Here is a 20564-nt window from a genome sequence, read left to right as displayed (position 1 = left end):
TTAGGCACGTGGTCATTATGTTATGGCTGATCGGTGTATACAAAGAAATGATAGACAATAAACCTGGCACCCTCTGTCAAACAGTTCAAGCTTGGTCAATGATGGACTTTCTAGCCCAGTCATGATCTAAACCACACATCTAGGTCCAAAAGTGGGAGTATTCCTACACAAAATGTGTGGAATATAATTTAAGAAACATTAGATAAGTGCAATCTATGTAATCTTGAGGATCTTGTGAGTTTTCTGCATGGAGGAGTGTTGACATTTCTCCCAAGAAGATAATGAACCTATTCAAAGTGTATAATGTTATCAAAGCCAAAGAAGATTAACAAAATAAACAGGTTGTTTTCGGCTGAATACATTTAAACATTGTGTATTTAGAAACATATATAACTAAAGGCCTCCAAAATTGTTTCCACTTCGATTTACAGCGTCTCTTGTCCAGATCATGCCAGCAAGGCTGATTTCATCGTCCCATCTTCTTTGTGCTATTCTTTTATACACAGTGCTTCATTGTGGTGTTATAAGGGCTTATGTTATGCCTGACATCTATTTCTGCATTCCTCAATAGCATTAGAATGAAAATAGGGAGTGACCCAACATGTCTGCTTAGAAACCCACGTATGTGAGTGGAAACATGGAAACGTGGAAACGTGGCATTTGCAACAAGATGTTGTTTGAAATACAATGGCTCAGTGAAACAGGGAGGAACATGATTATAAAATGTTGCTGTCTAGGACATCACAGAATAAAGTTGCTAGGGCTTTCAGACTCCACCCATCTACCCTCACAAGCCTAAACCAGCGATACCTGCTGACAGCAAGTGTGGGTCCAACCAGACCAACACAGCTGCACCCAACAACCCAGCGCCAGCAGTGTCAGATTCAGAAGAACAACCTGAGGCAAAGAGAGAACTGCGGCTTCTAATGCAGAGGATAGTCAAGAAAGATCCATGAACTGCACTGTGGTCACCTTCCTGCTGATGTCTGATTCAAGCTGCCGTGCAATGGAGTAACCCCTCGGCACACGCATGTAGCATAGTGACCTGCAGGATATTGATAACTGTCTATGAGGTCGGCTTAACAGAATGTGCTGTGTGTTGGTGGCAGTAACATACCAGTATAGACTGCCTGTGTCAGGGCAGGTTGGCGGCCACGTCCTTCATTCAATCAATCAATCAATCAATCAATCAATGTATATTTAAATATGCTGAGCACCCCCCATTTTCATGACTGGCATTCTCATTGGTTTGTCAATCACTCCAATACCACGGCAGCTTTTTTAAAGGCCAAGTTAATATCTGCAGGTTAGTGTGAATTTTCAGTTCAGTTTGTTTTCGCTCTTTTTTTTTTGGCTTTCACTTTGTTTTTATTTTACTGAAAAGTCATCTTCCTGCTTCAGTTGCTTGTCAGTTCGTATGTTTTCTAATGGTTCTCCTTGTAACAAAAATGTATGCCTGTAATTGCCGATCCCTGCATGGGCCGGTCTGCCACAGTGCCATTTATATAATCTAAAGGAGTCGGCTTTGTAATTTACATTTTAAAATTTGAAACGAAAGAAAACTAAGTTTAAAAACTATTAATCTGATTTAAAACAAAGTTGAAAATTACTCCGAAAAAATAAGTATAATGACAAAAGTATTGGAATTACTATTCAGTAAAAGCCAGTTGATTTTATTTGCATGTATGTAGTTATTTTTTAACAAATGTTTTTAGGAAACATTTGTCATTTTCATTTTGTATAATAAAGTTGTTGTATTTTGTTTAAACTGTTACTATAATAACATTTTTGTTGATACCAAGGAAATATATAACTTTAAATACTGCACACACATACAATCTTATCATTGTTATAGCATACATAATTTTTTATAATAGCAAATGTAAATTATTTAACATGACTTGTAAAGAACATCCTGTGATTTAAGAAAGCAGCTCATGAAACTTTTAAATATGAGGTCTAAGTTTCACTATACAATAATGGAAAATAATGGAATTGTAAAAAGTCCAATATTTAGTAGAGATGTCTAAGAAAATCCCTAAATACGGCATAAACTGTACTACACAATAAAACCTAGAAAGTATAATCCCATCTGACGCTTTCACCATCGTGCTGTATTCAGATGTTATAAGTCTTTAGTAGAAGAGACATAATTATACCTGGTTTTGCCCTTCTCTCAGAGGTTAAATATAAATTAGCACTAATTCAGTGATTTACCAGTCAATCTGGGTACGTTAGTGCTTCTTATTCAGCACACATTGCATGGTCTGCTGATGTGTGAACCCAGGGGATTGTGCAGATTTATTGAGCTCAAGAGGGCTTAGGAATAAAGAGTCGAGAAGAAGCTCTCTTTTTGCCCAGCAGCAACAAGCAGCAGTTAGAACAATATTAGGTGTACATGTATAGAGTGTTAGCAGTAAATTAGCCTCACTTAAAAGTAATGAGGAAGGGATTACTTGTATTAATCGGTAGAATTGCCAACTTTTTACCAGCTATGTTCGTGCTTGTTTTTAGTTCAAGGTTGCAGGGTGTATTTTCACACCTGAAACAGTGAGTTCTGATGAGGTGGTGTTCTTTTTAAAAGTATATTTTTACTTAAGGCATTAACCAAATGTATTTGACCTAAACTACTTTATTCTTACTTTGATGTTACTGCATTTACATGGCCGCTTACATTCCACTAGTATTTGGAGAACTGAATATACTGAATGTAAATAGCACTTGTGAAATCAGTAACTGTATAAACCAGTCAAACTGAGGGGGGGTGTGCTCTAGTACTCGGGATACTAAAGCAATTCGGAGTCATGCAAACGGCATGTTCCCAATATGAGTCCGAACCCACGAACATGCATGTGTGACATGAAGCACAAGGACAGGGTCAATGAGCTACTTCTGTTCACATGATGAAACCTCGACTGTGGTAAGGATTTGAAAATAATTAGAAATGGCAAAGCAGCTCAATGGAAAAATGGTGAACTGACCTTTTTAAAAGAGTGATGGAAAAACCTGTTTGCATCACTGAATTTAGACCCACACATACAATACCATCTCAAAGCATTACCATGTAATATGGAAGAGCCCTAGGGCCAGGTGAAAAAAGGAATTTCGACTTTCAAACACAAACTTTCGACTTCAAGTAAATTTCCAATCATAGTTCCAGCACATGCAAATGTGAGGGGGTTGCATTGTGCCTCAAAATCTACAAAATGCCTCAAAATAGAAGATCTTGTAAGATTGTACTTTAGACTTTATTTTAGTAATAAGGAGATTTTGGCAATGTTAGCACATGGTCATGGTGTTATTATAAGTTATGTTGAAGAGAGTTTGCTGAAAACTTGGACTTTACAGGAGAAAACACTATTCGGACTTGATTCATGTGATGACGCTCACACAAAATTAAATTGAGAAATCAGGACAGAAGCAGGGTTATCGGTGGTTACATCTACGACCGATTCAAAGCGGTTTTATTGTGACACAAGATCCGATCAGACAGACTGTAACTGTAATTGATCCACAGGGTGTTGAACTCAGACGAGCGCGGCGTTTACGAAGAAGGCAATGCCACAGTAGAGGTCCAAATGCTATTTGGCATAATGATTCCTATGACAAACTAAAACCATAAGTAATCGCAATTAGTGGCTGCATTGACGGTTTCAGTCGACATGTCATCTAGATGGAAGCTTTCACAACCAATAATGACCCCAAAGTTATTGCCAATTACTTCATTGAAGCAATAACTTCCAAAGGTGGTTGCCCAGAAAGGGTGCGTGCTGATCGTGGTACTGAACATGTTCATGATGAACACATGCACAAGTTTCTAAGAAGACAGCACATGGATTCTTTTGCTGATGAAAAAAGCTGTCTATACGGATGTAGCACAGCTAATCAGCGCATTGAAGGATGGCAGGGTATACTGAGGAAACCAAATGTTCAGTTCTGGATCAACCTGTTCCAAACTATTCAAGATGACGGACACTTCACCGGCGATTTTCTGGACAAAAGTCTCATTCAGTTCTGCTACTTAAACATCATACAGGTATGCATTTTATATTTTACACTGTCTATGTGTAGCATGTTAACTGAAAAAGCAATATTGAAACGTTGGTTACCACATTAAACAGGGATGCTAATGTGTGGCTACTATAATAATAAAAAAGCCTTATTGAATTCATTCATCCACATGAGAAATACAGTCTGCCTTTTTCAACATAGTTACAATGAACATCCAGTAACTAAACTCGATGTTGCTAAAACCCCTATATTTGTTTATGTCTTTTGTTCAAATATGTTAAAATAATAATAATAATTCACATAACTGAGCATTACCTCGTACTGCTGTACGTTTCAGCACCATGGTTCAGGGGAAATGTGGAAACCTAAAGCTTTATTCAAATCCTCTCAATCTGATCAGTTCAATTAATGCAGTCTGGTATTGTGAGCTTTCTCATCAGAAATCATTTCAGCAAAACTGTGTAGGCCTGCATTGTTTAAGTTGTTACTTAATATGTTTCTGTTTTTGTTTTGTTTTACTTTCCATATTATTTCAGGATGAAAGTGATGAAGTTGTGAATACTTGGAATTCCCACATTATACAACAAACTGGGCGGCCAGTTGTGATGTATTTGCTGCCAGAGTTGCATGGTGCTGAGGATCGGCTCCGACCCGCTGACACGGATGAGGTGGCCTTGTGTGAAGAAGATTGTGTTCCTGCAGGTCAATATCCCTGTGATGAGACTCTGCTGCCTGCTTGTGGAAGAGAGTGGCTGGAAAGCTCCAGAAGATCCATTTGCTGCTGATTATCTTTACATTCTACTCAAAAATGAAATATTACAAAACCTATGCAGTAACAGGATGACCCCCCAAAACATTGAACAACTTATAACTCCTTACCAGGTGCAGATATGGTTATGGGTACTACTGAGCATGTATAGGAACTCATAGGTGCAGTTTTAACAAAATATTCTTTACCGTGGACTTTGATCTTTTTAGAGGTAAATAATGGAGTCTTTGCAAAGATTACTACTGAACTAATGTATGCTCTTTCCAGAAATGTCCTTTCTTATGGCCTTTGACCTATCCAGGTCCTGATCATGGATGTGATATTTGATAGTTCATTACTCTTTACAGACTGCAGGGGAGGATGGAATTAGTAGGGGGGCACGCATTATTGTCATGGGTAGAACAGGAGCATGCATTATCCTGAAGAGTACTGTAGGGCAAGCCTTCTCCAATGAAATGGCCAGTATTTTAATTGTTAACAAGATAAAAGAACAGTCCTATTGATTACACATATATTGTTGTTAAACACATTTCTATAATACATTTAATGCATTTGGAAGGGAATTTGTGGGAAATGGATGTCTTGGACAGATAAATGGATATTTACAGTAATTATGGTTGAGCTGCCGCAATCAAAGGCTATAAGAAGCTCTGGGGAGCCATCAGAAACCAGGAAGAGGACAGAGCATTGTGGACTGTGAACAGTCATTGACTAGTTGATTGTTTTTATTTTTTGGTTTAGTTTTTGTTTATGTATTTGTTTACTCACTTGTTTTATTACATATAATAAATGCTGTTATCATATATATATTATATATATTTGTTTTTTTTCCACTTAACATCTGTCTGTCTTGCACTTGACCAGTTGACATCTTAACATACACTTTAATAAAAAATATGCATTTATTTCCAACCCTTATATTGTGTTATTAATGCTATAAAGTCAAATAAATTAGATCTATGTACATACTATGCCTGCTAATGGGTCTGCAACTAAATGATTTGTTTGTACATTGTAAGATGTTCAAGAAATATGTCATATTTCAAAGCTCAATAAGCCAAATACTGCAATAAATACACCAAAACATGTTTTACTAATCTGAAAATCCATTTATTGGTCTTCAATCTTTCTTTCTTTCTCATGTATAAAGAAAAATATGTATTTTGACATTTACATTGTTGCACCGTACAAAAAAAAAAAGGGTATTCCAAACTTGGTTGAAAAGTGAGAAAATTGAAAAAAAAAAATGTATAGGGCCCTCGGATGTATGGGGTATGACACACAGCTGCCAAGGACTTTACACAATGTCCATCAGCCAGATATTGCTTTCAAGAACGGCACTGAACTGTGTTCGGAAATCTGGGAAATTCTCATAGTCGTCTGAAAGCTGCAGGATCATTCCACAGGTGCGACCTATGGGTCTGCTTGTGAATTCTGTCATTTTTTCAAATTCCACGTAGATCTTTTCAATGACAAATAAATCAGAACCTGTGCAGTATCTCAGAGACTTCTGCAGCCTGCAAAGATCAAGTTCTCAAATGTATCTTTTGAGATGGTTTGTAACTTTTTCTTTTGGTGTCATGTTTTGGGGGAATCTAAAAAGTCTCATAACTTTCTGTCCTGTTGGTTGGATGTCAGTACAAATTTGACAGTTGTTCAGGATGCAGAGTCAACGTTGGTAGTAAAATGTCCCTCCAACAATCAATCATAAACATCGTTGTTTGCACAATTTCCTTGTGGACAATTTTTCTGAAGTTATCTTCAGAGGGAATTTGATGACATCCGTAGTTATTGAGGGTTTCCAGAAGGTCATCCATGTCAACAGAGGAATAATCATCTAAAGCTTCACTGATATTTTCTCACTCCAGTTAGCTAAGAAACTGAAGACAATTGGCAGTCAGATCACTGTACACAGTGCCATAGGAGCTGAAGAAGCATAAGTGCTTCTTCAATGAAAGGGAGTGCAAGTTTTGAAGGCATGTCACCACAATCTTGGTAGCCTTTTACAAGAATTCTGCCAATAGCCTTCCATGTTTCAGCAGTGAAGTCGTGTCTGATGAATGGTACTTTTATTACAGTTCCAAGGTTGCAACAATCATAAAATTCTTGCCAAAAATGGCTATTAACATCTCTAAATACTCCAGTATTCATCTTATTTCCATCTGCTTTTTCAAAATGTCTGGGTCAGAAAATGGTGTTATCATGTCAGTGAGGCAATTCACGTGGTGAATTCTTATTATATTCACACTTTCTGGGTCAGGAACACTAGGGGGAATCTGTTCTGGCCAATAGATGGTTTCATTCAGGTCTTCCTCACTTCCCAGCACTGGACCAAAGATAATTTCCACGTCTTTCCACGTCTTTCCACATCGGCAGGAAATTCCGCTGACACTACTTGTGGTAAATTGTCTGTATGTCGACGTTCACTCCTGGATTTTGCAGGCATTTGCTCCTCTGCAACCATTTCTACATTTCTTTCGTTTTGAATATCATTTCGTTTTTCGGCTTTGGATGAAACAAAGATGTGACATTCCATCGGCATCAACTTGTCTTTCTTTTAGCACAGTAGCAATGTAGAATCTTAATTTAGGTAGCTTCACAGCTTCGTACATAGATCCAACAGTAGTATTGGTGCCCAGGGACTTCTGCTTAAAGTCAGTCACATCACATTCAAACAAGGATTCGTGTCCTTTACTGGACTCTCCCTGCAATGATCTCTTTTTTTGCTGCATTTTTTAGCATCACTACTTTCCTTGTTCCGCCTCCTTGTTTTGTTCTTACTTGTTTCATCACACCACCCTCCTCATGTATCCATCCTATTGCAACAGTCTGTGCACTTTGTGAATGATGTTGTGTCTCCCTTTGTGAATGTTCTTGGTCATCATCATCTGCGCTGGTCTCAAGTTGAGTCTTTCTCAGTTTATTTCTCAGTTTATTTCAGAGCTTTTCAAAAAGTCCCAATTTTCTTTTTGACGCAGGCTCTGCACTTCTGCAGAAATTGAATAAGGCAATCCAGTCTCCATATGAAGGAATGTATCTCGTCTGTCAATTTGAAAAATAAGAGACAATATGATCTAAAGTTACATATTTTAATACAAAACATCATAATTTTCTACTCAACATTTTTCTACCTTTGAACCACAAAATTATCAACCAAGTATGTTAATTCACATTATATAACTATGTATTCTGTGACGTGTCTTGGAGTATTTTAATACTTTTTAAATATCTGATTGCTTGTCATCTGTTTTAAATAAAGTACACTGTAATATACAGCAATGTACTTCATAGTTTATTTAGTTTTGACATGAGCACACACACGTATTCTTAAGTTTTGTGTAGAAACTGGTAGACTATGATAGTTAAAGATGAGCGACTGAATATTTTGACATGTGAATGGGATAACAGCAAAGGCAGATAATCATGTATTGCTTTTTATTCCTTTATATAGTAATATCAGAATAATTTATTGACAGATAATTACAGTACAGTAATACTCATACTGATTATTTTTTAAATCATATATCTGCACAGGCAATAATATGGTTTTCTTATTAATTGTTTTCATGTAGATTTTAGATTTTTGTGTCTCTGCATAATTTCAGCATGTTGTTTAACACAATAAATGAATCTATAACTTAAATCATCGCATATTACAGTGACACTAGGCGCACACAAGCAATAGGGCAGAGCTGTGCAATGGTTTAGTCAAACTCATTATTATTCCAAAAGCCCACAAAACTGGTCTACATGGGGCGTTATTTTATCTATTTTATCATGGGATATTAATTTATCATGGGGCATTTTATATATATATATATATAAAATGCCCCATGATAAATTAACTGATGTGAGCAACTGTGAACCATCATGAGCAATGATAGTCAATAGAATATTTAAACAAAATTCACCTTTTGTTCCTGAAGAAGTCCAAGTAGGTCTTCTTCAACTCCTGATCCGGAGAAAATCAATAATGTTACAATCACCAGCCATTTCATCTCAAGCCAGACATATGCCATGGTATTGCTTCCTTACACTTACCTGTCATTCCTCTTTATTAAGGAGCTGTGTTTAAAATTCACACTTGCAAGTTTGAAAGTTGAAATCTCAAGTTTTTAAGTCAAAATTGTGTTACTTTAAGTCGAAATTTCGAGTTTGAAAGTCGAAATTCTATTTTTTTTTTTTTCACCTGGCCCCAGGGCTCTTCCGTAATATTAACCTCCATATGTGAAAGAAAGTTAAATACATATAATGCTAAACATTAGGCTACAAGAACACCAGATCTCAAGAAACATACAGTGAGATTCAATCACACTTTTGCTACTCTTAGGTTTGCAGTGGGATACAAGAAGTGCATACTTTCTTATCTTACATGAACAGAATATTCTCTTCTTATGTGTGAGATATGAAGACTTCCAGGGCCTGTAAACAGTCTCACAGCCAAGACGTGTCCCATGTCAACGTACCGACTGTCTCAACAGTCTTTATACAATTAAACACTACAATATTGATCTTGGTGTCAATTGTTTGGTATATCTATAAATTGCTAAAACTGCTTCAACAAAGGCTTTTTAATCATTGTTGGAATTATTGAAAATTGAGACTAAAACTGTACGTGAGTAGAAAATTACCTGAGATTTAAGCAGTAATACACATAGTAGAAGTTAGTCTTACGGCAGAACACGATAATAGCTTCCATCAGCACAAAATTGCTACATATCACAGCAGAAAGATTTTTGTAAATAGTTCTGGAAGGACATTTATTACCATCTTTTATGACAGCAACTTCATATCTTTTTTTTTTAAATTCACCCATTATTTGCAGAAAAGGTTCAAATCAGTTTCTACCTGTCAAACAAAATGAGGTGCAGCAAAAAACTGCTGCCAGCTCCGAGAACGCTAATGGAGTTTATTGAAACGGTTCTGAATATAAAGAAATGAGAGAACTGTCTGTAGATTGCAGTCTTCTCACAGAGTGCTTGGGCTAATCACACTGAAGTGCCTGAGCTCTGCTTAATGAATGAGTGAATGAAGGAATGAATACATTAGATATTACAGTATTTCGCAATTTGTGAAGTGATGAATATGCAAAAGATATAAATTGCACTGAAGTGATGTGTTGCTTTCCATTCTGTGTCAATTGTTACTTTAAATAATGATTTTGTTCTTCAAATACACTCTGCAGTTGTCTGTACCTCAGGCCATGACCACTTCATAATAATAATAAAACATTCCAGATTTAAGTTTTTTATGAGTAATAAATGTATAAATGTATAAATTAGTCTACATATATAAAGTATAAATATGTATAAACATGTATAAAGTCTACAATGCTACCTTGATTGCTACCAGCATTACAGTTTGGCTGCGAGAGAGGGTAATGCCCCTTGCCCAGTTTTGTAACACAACACGTGTAAATACAGACGGGTGACAAATTAAAGGAAAAACCTGAATAAATGAGTGGAGGAACATATCGAATGCAGCTCCAAACAGGTGTACTGCATGATACAATTAAGCAATTAACATCCTGTCATGCTCTGTGGCATGATGTATAAAAATGCTGAGCAGTCCCAGCTGACCTCGATTTTAGATCAAGATGGCAAGAGGAAAGGATCTAAGTGACTGTGAAAGAGGGTCATTATTGGGGCACGAATGGCAGGAGCTTCAGTCACACAGACGCTCAACTGGCTCGTGTTCTGGACAAGTGGGCGAGTGCATGTGTAGAACACAAAGAAAACGAGATAGGCCTGACTGCTGGACCCCTACAGTGAGGGGGTCTGGAGGCTCTGTTATGCTGTGGGGGGCATTTTCCTGGCATGGTTTGGGTCCACTTGTCCCCTTAGAGGGAAGGGTCACTGCAAGCCATGACAAAGTTATTCTGAGTGATCACCTTTATCCTGTGGTGACACATTTCTATCCTGATGGGAGTGGTCTCTTCCAGGATAACAATGCTCCATCCACAGGGCACGAGGATCACTAAATGGCGTGATGAGTATGAAAATTATGTGAATCATATGCTATGGCCTTCGCAGTCACCAGATCTCAACCCAGTTGAACACCTATGGGAGATTCTGGACCGGCGTGTTACACAGCGCTCTCCACCACCATCATCAAAACCCCAAACGAGGGAAAATCTTTTGGAAGAATGGAGTTCATCCCTCCAGTAGAGTTCAGAGACTCGTAGAATCTGTGCCAAGAGCATTGAAACTGTTCTGGGGCTCGCGGTGCCCAACACCTCACTGAGATACGTTATGTGGGTTTTCCTTTAATTTGTCACCTGTTTGCATTTGTATCTATCTATCTATCTATCTATCTATCTATCTATCTATCTATCTATATATATATATACTCTGTCGGTTTTAGGAGGCTCTGTTTAGCCCCAGTGTTACGCACCTGTGTTACACTGAACCACACTACAGTTCAGCCATCTTGAGAGGGGGGTCAGAGCAGTTATGGAGCATGCAAGGATGCTAACGTGTCACAAAGCAGAGAAACCCATTCATTATCCCCACCCACACAAGATACAGGAGCTGACAATAAGAGACGAGCAGTGACCTGTAATATTCAGTGTGTAAGTGTTTCACAGCACATTCTCAAAGAAAGGAAAAGGTTTAAACTATAGTACAGTAGGTTTTAAATAATTTCCCTTTTAATATTTCTGGTCTCCAGTCATTAAACTGTATGTCTTTAACAGTAATTCATCATTGACTACTACAGCAACAAACCGATGCTTGTGTGCATTAAATAAGATGTGTGTTTAGCTAGGCTGCTGTATTGTTTCACGGGGGAGTCTGATTGACTGATTGACCAGGAAGAGAGAGTGGTTGGGGGACACCTCTAACCTTATTAAAGACCAGGCCAAGGTTTGGAACTAGAGTTCAGTTATAGTTCATTTAATTGTGTTTGAGTTTCTGCTTTGAGTTGAACAGGGTATTTTTTTCTTCCTAATGCCACTGAGGCTCTTTTGTTTGTTTCTTAAAGGGCCAGTGAGACACATGTTATCTCCCCAACACAATGCAGGGGATTTGGCAGTTCAATACAGTCGACTGAAGGGCATTCACACTTGGCTGATATGCCGTTTCCCAGTGCGCTTCCTTTGAGTTTGGAACGTTTGCCCTTAAGTCAAAAGCTGCAAACGTTCCCGGGAACGATTAAAACGAACCGTCTACAGCAGGCACGTGCACAGATAGACCCCAGGTGGTACTTGAGCCCCTGACCTTTTTCCCTTAGACTCAAAAAATGCCCTTTATCCTGAGCACCACCCCCCAGAACGCATTTCGTCAGCATGCTCACTCCCTCCAGACCACACTTCACCAAGACAGGGTGCCCTTTTTTGGATTGAGCTCCTGCCCCTCAAAAAATCTGTGCACAGTACTGGTCTAGAGACCACGTGAAGGAGGTGCTCTCGCTGCAGTTGCATCCATTCTGGGGACACTTTGCTTATTTCTACTTCAGTGAAATAGGAACAATCTCAGTTCAGTTCCGAATGTGTTGTGAACCGAAGCGTCAATCAAACTCCTGGAAGTGGAAGTGGTTTTTGTGTGGCAAATAACAAGAAAATCAAAACAGCAAGAATGACGAAGCATGGGATGTTGTAGAGACCTAAAGAGTTCGCAGCTCACGGTCCTTTGCCTGTGTTTGTTTATTAGACAACAGAAGTGCAAGATACACAATCAGGACTTTCTCCATAATTTTCTCTGTGAATATAAATCTCCCCAACACTCACTTCCAGGAGATTGTAAGGGGTTCAACTGGTCACAGTGTAACACGTAATTATAAGAATGCATATACAGGTTAACCCGGAGTAAAGAACTGAAGATCAGCCCCGAGATGAACAAAGGGTTGTGGTTGTAACCTATCAAAAGAAACACACAACCTTTGTACTGCCTGTGCAGAATCTAAGATGTCCATATCCCTACATATATCCCCATACAATCTTTATAATAAAGGCATCCCACTAATGTAAATATTGTAGTAGATACACACTACACTACAATACTACAATTTATATAAACAATATAATAAAATAATTATTCCCACTAGAAGATCATGTGCTTTTCTTGTGCTTTCAGTTCAATTGCAGGTGTGCAATTTGACAGGGATATATTCTCTTCTACACTTGGAAAGATGGAAATGTACACGGTATGTTTCCAAGTGTACTCAACACACACCTAGTGTGAAATAGAAAAGATCTGAGGTTGTTTTGCCTGTAAAGTGCTGAGCACACGATTACTGGACCGCACTGGTGTGTGACATGTGCATCCATATTGCCATCTATCCATATGTCACGGGGTTCATTCGGTTTATAATGAGAACGTTACAAAGTGACGTAACCCCTCAGTAAAAGTAGTACAGTGTTAAGCCTCCCATGGTGGGGGACCTGGTCTCTTGGCGCAGAGGGCCCAACACTGCACTGCACTGGAGCTGCTGTGGTGAGGGACACTGGTGGTGCACGGCTTGAATCCCAGGCAGGGAGCTCTGACCTCAGATGGCAGCACCCACCTTAAAAAAATAAGAGACAAGCATTGTGTACATGCAAATGACTCACTAATTAATTTGTTTTCCACCTGACACTATACTCTACTCATGCAGCTGTCTTTAAGCCATTTTAGTATGAAACACATTATATTAACATATTGTTTCACATTTCTGTAAGTCAGAAAGTCAAACCTTTGCAAACAATTGTTAGTTGACACACTGACACGTTAGATATTGTCCTGATATTTTTAAACAGACAAGATAACCCTTGAACATTATGTTAAATCAGGGTTTAACATATTCTGTCATCTACCCTTATATAATTAAACCATAACAGCTGCACAGAAAAGTAACTGCAATCTGTTCATCAGTGAGATGAAGAAAAATGTTATGTTCAGTGCATTTGCAACGTTTGCAAAGACCTTGATAATGTATAACATTAGTGACTTTGCTCTAACAATGTTAAAAATACTATTTTATAAACTGTCAAAGTTCATTGAAGTGCAGAAGAAGTTAATCATACTTGAAAAAGTGCAAAATTATTTAGTGGGGTTGTGTTCATAGGTGTAAGATCAGTCTTTACATTTGTCATTGTGGGATTGAATGATTTTATCCCAAAGCAAAGTATTTCCCGCTGCATAACAAACATAACCAAGCAGAATAACCAAATACTCACCTAAAATACAGATGTCATATATTTTCTTAGTAAACACTGTATAATGTTGAACAAACAAACAAGAAAACATGGATGGAAGTTGCATGACTGTTGACACAGGCGACAAACAGAGAAGTGCTGTCAACAGTGTAGATATACTTGACGCTTATTTGTATCACAGCTGTAACATTATTTGGAGCTCTGAACACAAAACCTATTATTTTCTCGTTTCAGAGATCCTTTCAAAACAATTGATTATTATTGCCATAGCTACTGCTCTTAGGACTCGTGGAACAGACCTAAGACACCTTTCAGAGTCACACTCTGTCATAATGCATCGACATCATCCTCACAGCAGCAGGAACAAGAGCACCTAAAAGTATAATACATATTGTGTGTTTGTGTACTAGTAACTATAGTATTTAACATTTTATGCATGTTATACTTTCAACACGGTTTCTGTGGAGCAGTACTATTTTATATCAGGTTGTACAATATGTTGGATCATATATTTGTCTGTGCGGGTTTTATTATCTCTGGGTGCCACAGATAAACCCTACATATTGTTGCTCCTGCTCACACCCTGCAAGATTAATATTTTTAATAGCCATTAAACGTTTATTACGTAAATAGTTGGGTATTTGAACAGAAGCTACTTTCAGTCTTCTCCCAGTGTTTGACTGTCAGGGTCAATGGAGACAAATCCATATTCACTACTTTCAAAGTGATATCTTACAAACAAATGTATACGATTTCATCTGAAAACTTGTATCTGTCGCTTGCATAGAATAACTTCAAGAACAAAAACAAAAGGCAATCCTCAACAGACCACATAACCTTTGGAAATATAGTGTACATTTCTTTGTTGTTGATTTAATATCCACATATTTAAATTAGTATTTTACATAGTTCTGTTTGTTTTTTCAGCTGCCAAAGAAGTTTGAAAGATGAAGCCTCCAGCTTGCGTATTACTTCTCATCTGTTCAGCAGCCTGCACCAATCTGAAATTCATCTCCAAGAGAAACTCTGGTAAGGCAACAAGTTTTGCTTTAATGTGAATAGAACAAAACCCCATTGATATTTATAATGTGGTTGATTCAGTGTATTTCTGAGAATGTTGCATAATATGTACAGAAATACTGTACTGTATGTTTAAGGTTTCACTTGATACAATACTATGAATATATACAAATATAAGAACATACATAAACACACAAACACAGGTAGGAAATATTGCCTACATATACATATCACCACTATGTTGTGTATTTGTGTATGCATTTACAATATGTCCTAATCTTGTACATAAAATATCAAATTGAGGAAACTGACAGGTACAGTAGCTACCGACAGCCTGATACACACACTGACAAGCAGGCAGGCAGGTAAGTTGACTATTTATAGTATATATATATATATATATATATATATATATATATACACTCACTTAAAGGATTATTAGGAACACCATACTAATACTGTGTTTGACCCCCTTTCGCCTTCAGAACTGCCTTAATTCTACGTGGCATTGATTCAACAAGGTGCTGAAAGCATTCTTTAGAAATGTTGGCCCATATTGATAGGATAGCATCTTGCAGTTGATGGAGATTTGTGGGATGCACATCCAGGGCACGAAGCTCCCGGTCCACCACATCCCAAAGATGCTCTATTGGGTTGAGATCTGGTGACTGTGGGGGCCAGTTTAGTACAGTGAACTCATTGTCATGTTCAAGAAACCAATTTGAAATGATTCGACCTTTGTGACATGGTGCATTATCCTGCTGGAAGTAGACATCAGAGGATGGGTACATGGTGGTCATAAAGGGATGGACATGGTCAGAAACAATGCTCAGGTAGGCCGTGGCATTTAAACGATGCCCAATTGGCACTAAGGGGCCTAAAGTGTGCCAAGAAAACATCCCCCACACCATTACACCACCACCACCAGCCTGCACAGTGGTAACAAGGCATGATGGATCCATGTTCTCATTCTGTTTACGCCAAATTCTGACTCTACCATCTGAATGTCTGACTCATCAGACCAGGCAACATTTTTCCAGTCTTCAAATGTCCAATTTTGGTGAGCTTGTGCAAATTGTAGCCTCTTTTTCCTATTTGTAGTGGAGATGAGTGGTACCCGATGGGGTCTTCTGCTGTTGTAGCCCATCCGCCTCAAGGTTGTACGTGTTGTGGCTTCACAAATGCTTTGCTGCATACCTCGGTTGTAACGAGTGGTTATTTCAGTCAAAGTTGCTCTTCTATCAGCTTGAATCAGTCGGCCCATTCTCCTCTGACCTCTAGCATCAACAAGGCATTTTCGCCCACAGGACTGACGCATACTGGATGTTTTTCCCTTTTCACACCATTCTTTGTAAACCCTAGAAATGGTTGTGCGTGAAAATCCCAGTAACTGAGCAGATTGTGAAATACTCAGACCGGCCTGTCTGGCACCAACAACCATGCCACGCTCAAAATTGCTTAAATCACCTTTCTTTCCCATTCAGACATTCAGTTTGGAGTTCAGGAGATTGTCTTGACCTGGACCACACCCCTAAATGCATTGAAGCAACTGCCATGTGATTGGTTGGTTAGATAATTGCATTAATGAGAAATTGAACAGGTGTTCCTAATAATCCTTTAGGTGAGTGTATATATATGATATGGTAGTTATGTACGCAGGTGGAAGAATAGGTAAGAGTGAAACATGTCACAGGTTTTACACTGCTTGATATTAGAGCAACAAAGAGTCCTGAGCTGTTATTGTATAGGTGTGTGGGGGGGTCCAGACATGGCTGAATTCTGCTGGTTTGTCTCTGACCCCAGCCTCCCCACTGCTGCATCGCTATTTATTACATCAAGCAAATGTGCTCAATGTTCTATTTGTTGTATTTGTCGAAGCTGCGGTGAGACAGCAGTGATCTGGGTTCTTGTGGGAGATGTAGCAATGCGAGGGTCTGCAGTCAGACAGGGTGGCACGCTGGGGTATCCACAACCATAACCTGCTACTATCATTGCAAAGAATTTAAATAACAATGTGAGTTGTACGTTTCTATGAAAACCGTGTAACTGCATTATTACATGATGGTTTAAGCTGCTCTTTGCTGAGAAATGATTAATGTGGGTTTTGTGTAATGTGTGTGGTTTTGTTTCATTGCAGAAATATAATGTGATGGTATCTCATCATGTCATATCAATGACAGATATAAATATGCCTTTGCCTTAAGTATAGCAGGAGCAGATTTTTAAAGGGAACGTCCTTTTGGATTTCACAAGCAAATATAATGCTGTGAATTGTCAGTTATGGAAGCTCAGATAGCTTTTTTCCCCCTTGCATTGTGTCTGTTTGTGTGTGGGTGGGTGTGTGTTGTGAGCAATTATGTTATCAGCGCCAAACGGACTTTCATGTGGGCGGTAAAAATATAAAGGCAGTCCTGCCTGTTAGTTCCTCACCCAGCTTGAGAGTCACATCCGTCCTCTTAACAGCATATCTGATGGAACAGACAATTTATCACAGTTTAAACCTGCACTCTGGCTAATATTTAATGTAACACTTATTCTTTGAAATCTTTGATAAAAAAAAAAAAAAAACTATGTTTCAGAATTGGTATTTTCTTCATTGTTTAAAATAAAAAATCTATATTTTTGTCTAATTTGTTAATTTTAAAAGCTCGAGGGATTAATTTGCTGAAAGCTCATTTACTGATCACAGGAATTAGTGTGTGCTATTATTATTATTGTTAACTTTTTGTATATTATTAACTGGGATCTATTTTGTCTTATTTTTTTTATAAAGTCAACTTTATATTTCAATTTTGTATGTATACTTTGTGTTTTTTCTTATTTTCAGTTATCCACAACTATCTGTATGAACTCATTAATGTTCAAAGGTGGAAATCACAGTATTACAGGGTATAGTAAATGTGCAGCATATCTTAATACGAAATCTGCTTGTCTGAACAACTACAAACAAATGTAAAATAAACACAAATACAAACTGTTGAGAATAGAGTGATGTAAAAGGTAGTTATGGTAATAGTTTTCCTGATGGAGTGTATCTGGACTCAGCTCATGTCAAACACATTACAGGATGCAAGACATTGTGGTTCCTTAGATATGACGGTTCAAAGCAAACATGGATAGAAACCCTATCAGCTGAACAAGCACATTGGGGCAGATTAAGCATATCTATCTATCCTGTTTTCTGTTGTGGGTTTTGCGGACTCCTGTGTGGAATGTCCATGTCTGCATTTAACTATCTAGATATACCATATCTATATATTCTCTCTGTCTATCTATGTATTTAACTATTTATCTATATAATTGCACTTTTATTGCTCTTATATTTTGTAAGTCGCTCTGGATAAGGGCGTCTGCTAAGAAATCAATAATAATAATAATAATAATATATATATATATATATATATATATATATATATATATATGCATAAATATAAGCACACATGTATATATATATATATATATATATATACATTCTGTGTCTGCGTTGCTTCAGATATCCCCAATATATTCCAAGAGTAGCTAGATCTTATACACTGCAAAACAAATATATATCATAACCATCACCTTTAGATATTTAATCACACTCCTTTTCATGTAGAAAGGTATATGAAGTCTTGTCTTACCCAGGGCAAGCAGCAATTATGCATTATGCATTTTTATTGTATTTATTTATCACGGCTGCTAGCGAGAGACCATTTAGTCAGTATACGATTATGCAATGAGTAGATATATGCTATTGTATAGGATCCATAAGCCATTTTCATAAGGGAACAGGCAGACCAACAAGCAGGCTGATAGTAATAGATAGTAAATAGGAATTGTACAGGTCTTTGATTACTCCCAGCAACAGTACACTATTCCTGTCTCCAGATGACTGAACTCAATTTTATCTCTGTGGATCTGTCATTTGGACATGTTGTCCGATGTTTGCTGTTTTGTTCATCTGACAGAAATGGAAAGCTAATGGCATCTTTTTCTGGCAAGTACCGACACAACACTGGCAAACCATTTCTGTATCATGACTAATTGTCTCCGTGCAGATTGTATAATGTGGTGCGTACACTTGACGTTACATGGTATCATAGACATCAGTATTGAGAATATTACGCTGCATTATATCATATGAATATTTTTGTCTTGCCAAGGATTTGACATTAACGTTAATGACGTGAAGTGTGGGCAGGTCTGAGCTCCCACTGGGGCTTCGATCACACCACACAGCCCCACCACAGTGGAGCGATGAAGACGCTACGCCAAAAGACCAGGTCTCCCCGGGTCTGTGCTCATAATGGTCATGAAAACGCATGTTTATCTCGGAAGATGGGAAAAATTCGATCTTTAACCTCATCATGTCTGAGGGCGGAGCCAGCCGAGTGGAGGAGGGTTCAGTCTCATCCAACAGCATCTGCAAGGGCAGATGTGTCCTGTGAAGAAAGTGAATAATCTGATGATTAGGGTTCTTAGAGGCTGAATTTAGATTATTCCTCACTGCAATCAATTATATTTTTTCATCTACAATGGATAAATCCCTGTTCCAAATAGTGTCAATCGCCCAGGGTTTGTAAGATGCTTGGATGTGTGTGGAGACCAATCCCCTTGTCTTCCCCTCCTATCTCTAATGGCATGTCGTGTCTGTATTGGCAGCGCTGCACCCCAGGGCATCCAGTAGGAACGCACTGCGGAGTGGAGCTGTACATTTTTAAAAAGGAAGACACTGGTATATAGCTGTAAATCCTAGAACGTACAACCATCATTGTCCTCCGCAATATCTGAGAGAGTGTGTATTCCCTTGTCCCTCCATTGCGTCCACATGCTAACAGTGAAGAGTTCATGGGAGCATGTCAGTCCAAGTTTTTAATTTTGTTGTGCTTTTCAACAATGTGCCACACAGAGAGGAGATGAAACATTACAGGACCAAAGTGCTGTTTATAATGTTTGGGAGGAACAGCAGAATTAACCACATTTTGTCCATGTGGGAATACAAATGTTTCCTCTATTGGTCGCCAGAAACAAGAACATTGGGTTCCAGCCAAGAAGTAAATGGGCGAAGTACAAATGACCAGAACAAATATTTAAAATTTGGCAATGGCAACCCTCCTGTGCATTTCTCACAGTGCAGAGAGGCCAGTTTAGTGGCACGCTTCCATTTCCACACAAAGGTAGCAATCATCTCGTCCCAATATTTAGTAATGGGGGAAAGGGGGATCATAGAACTAAAGAAATGAATGCGTGGGAGTTCGCTCATTTTCACTAAGAGACACGGGATGCAATGAGCTGGGGTTGTGGGCCCATCTATGTAAGTCAGCCTCTATGTGTCTGAGAATTGTGTTAAAACTGTTCGAAGTGATAGCAAGGGAGAGGTATATCGCTACCCCCAGCTGTCTGAGATGCTTAACCACTGGTATGTTAGAAGGCAGGCCACCTTTTCTCATTGCAGCATTCAGGGGCAAACTTAGACCAATTGATCTTATTACCTGATTGTAATCACTGAATGCACTTCACCAGACTCCTATACTCGTTCCCCTGCATGTAAATACATTTACATCTGGCTCTGGGTTATTTAAAACTAGTTTCATACTGTTTACATAAGGGATCCTTGCTCATTTAATATTTAAAACAAATGTGTCTATC

The sequence above is a fragment of the Amia ocellicauda genome, chromosome 10 (genome assembly GCF_036373705.1).
Source record: "Amia ocellicauda isolate fAmiCal2 chromosome 10, fAmiCal2.hap1, whole genome shotgun sequence".
Classification (NCBI taxonomy): Eukaryota; Metazoa; Chordata; class Actinopteri; order Amiiformes; family Amiidae; genus Amia; species Amia ocellicauda.
The sequence above is the reverse complement of the archived record's forward strand: the minus strand, read 5'-3'. Positions refer to the sequence as shown.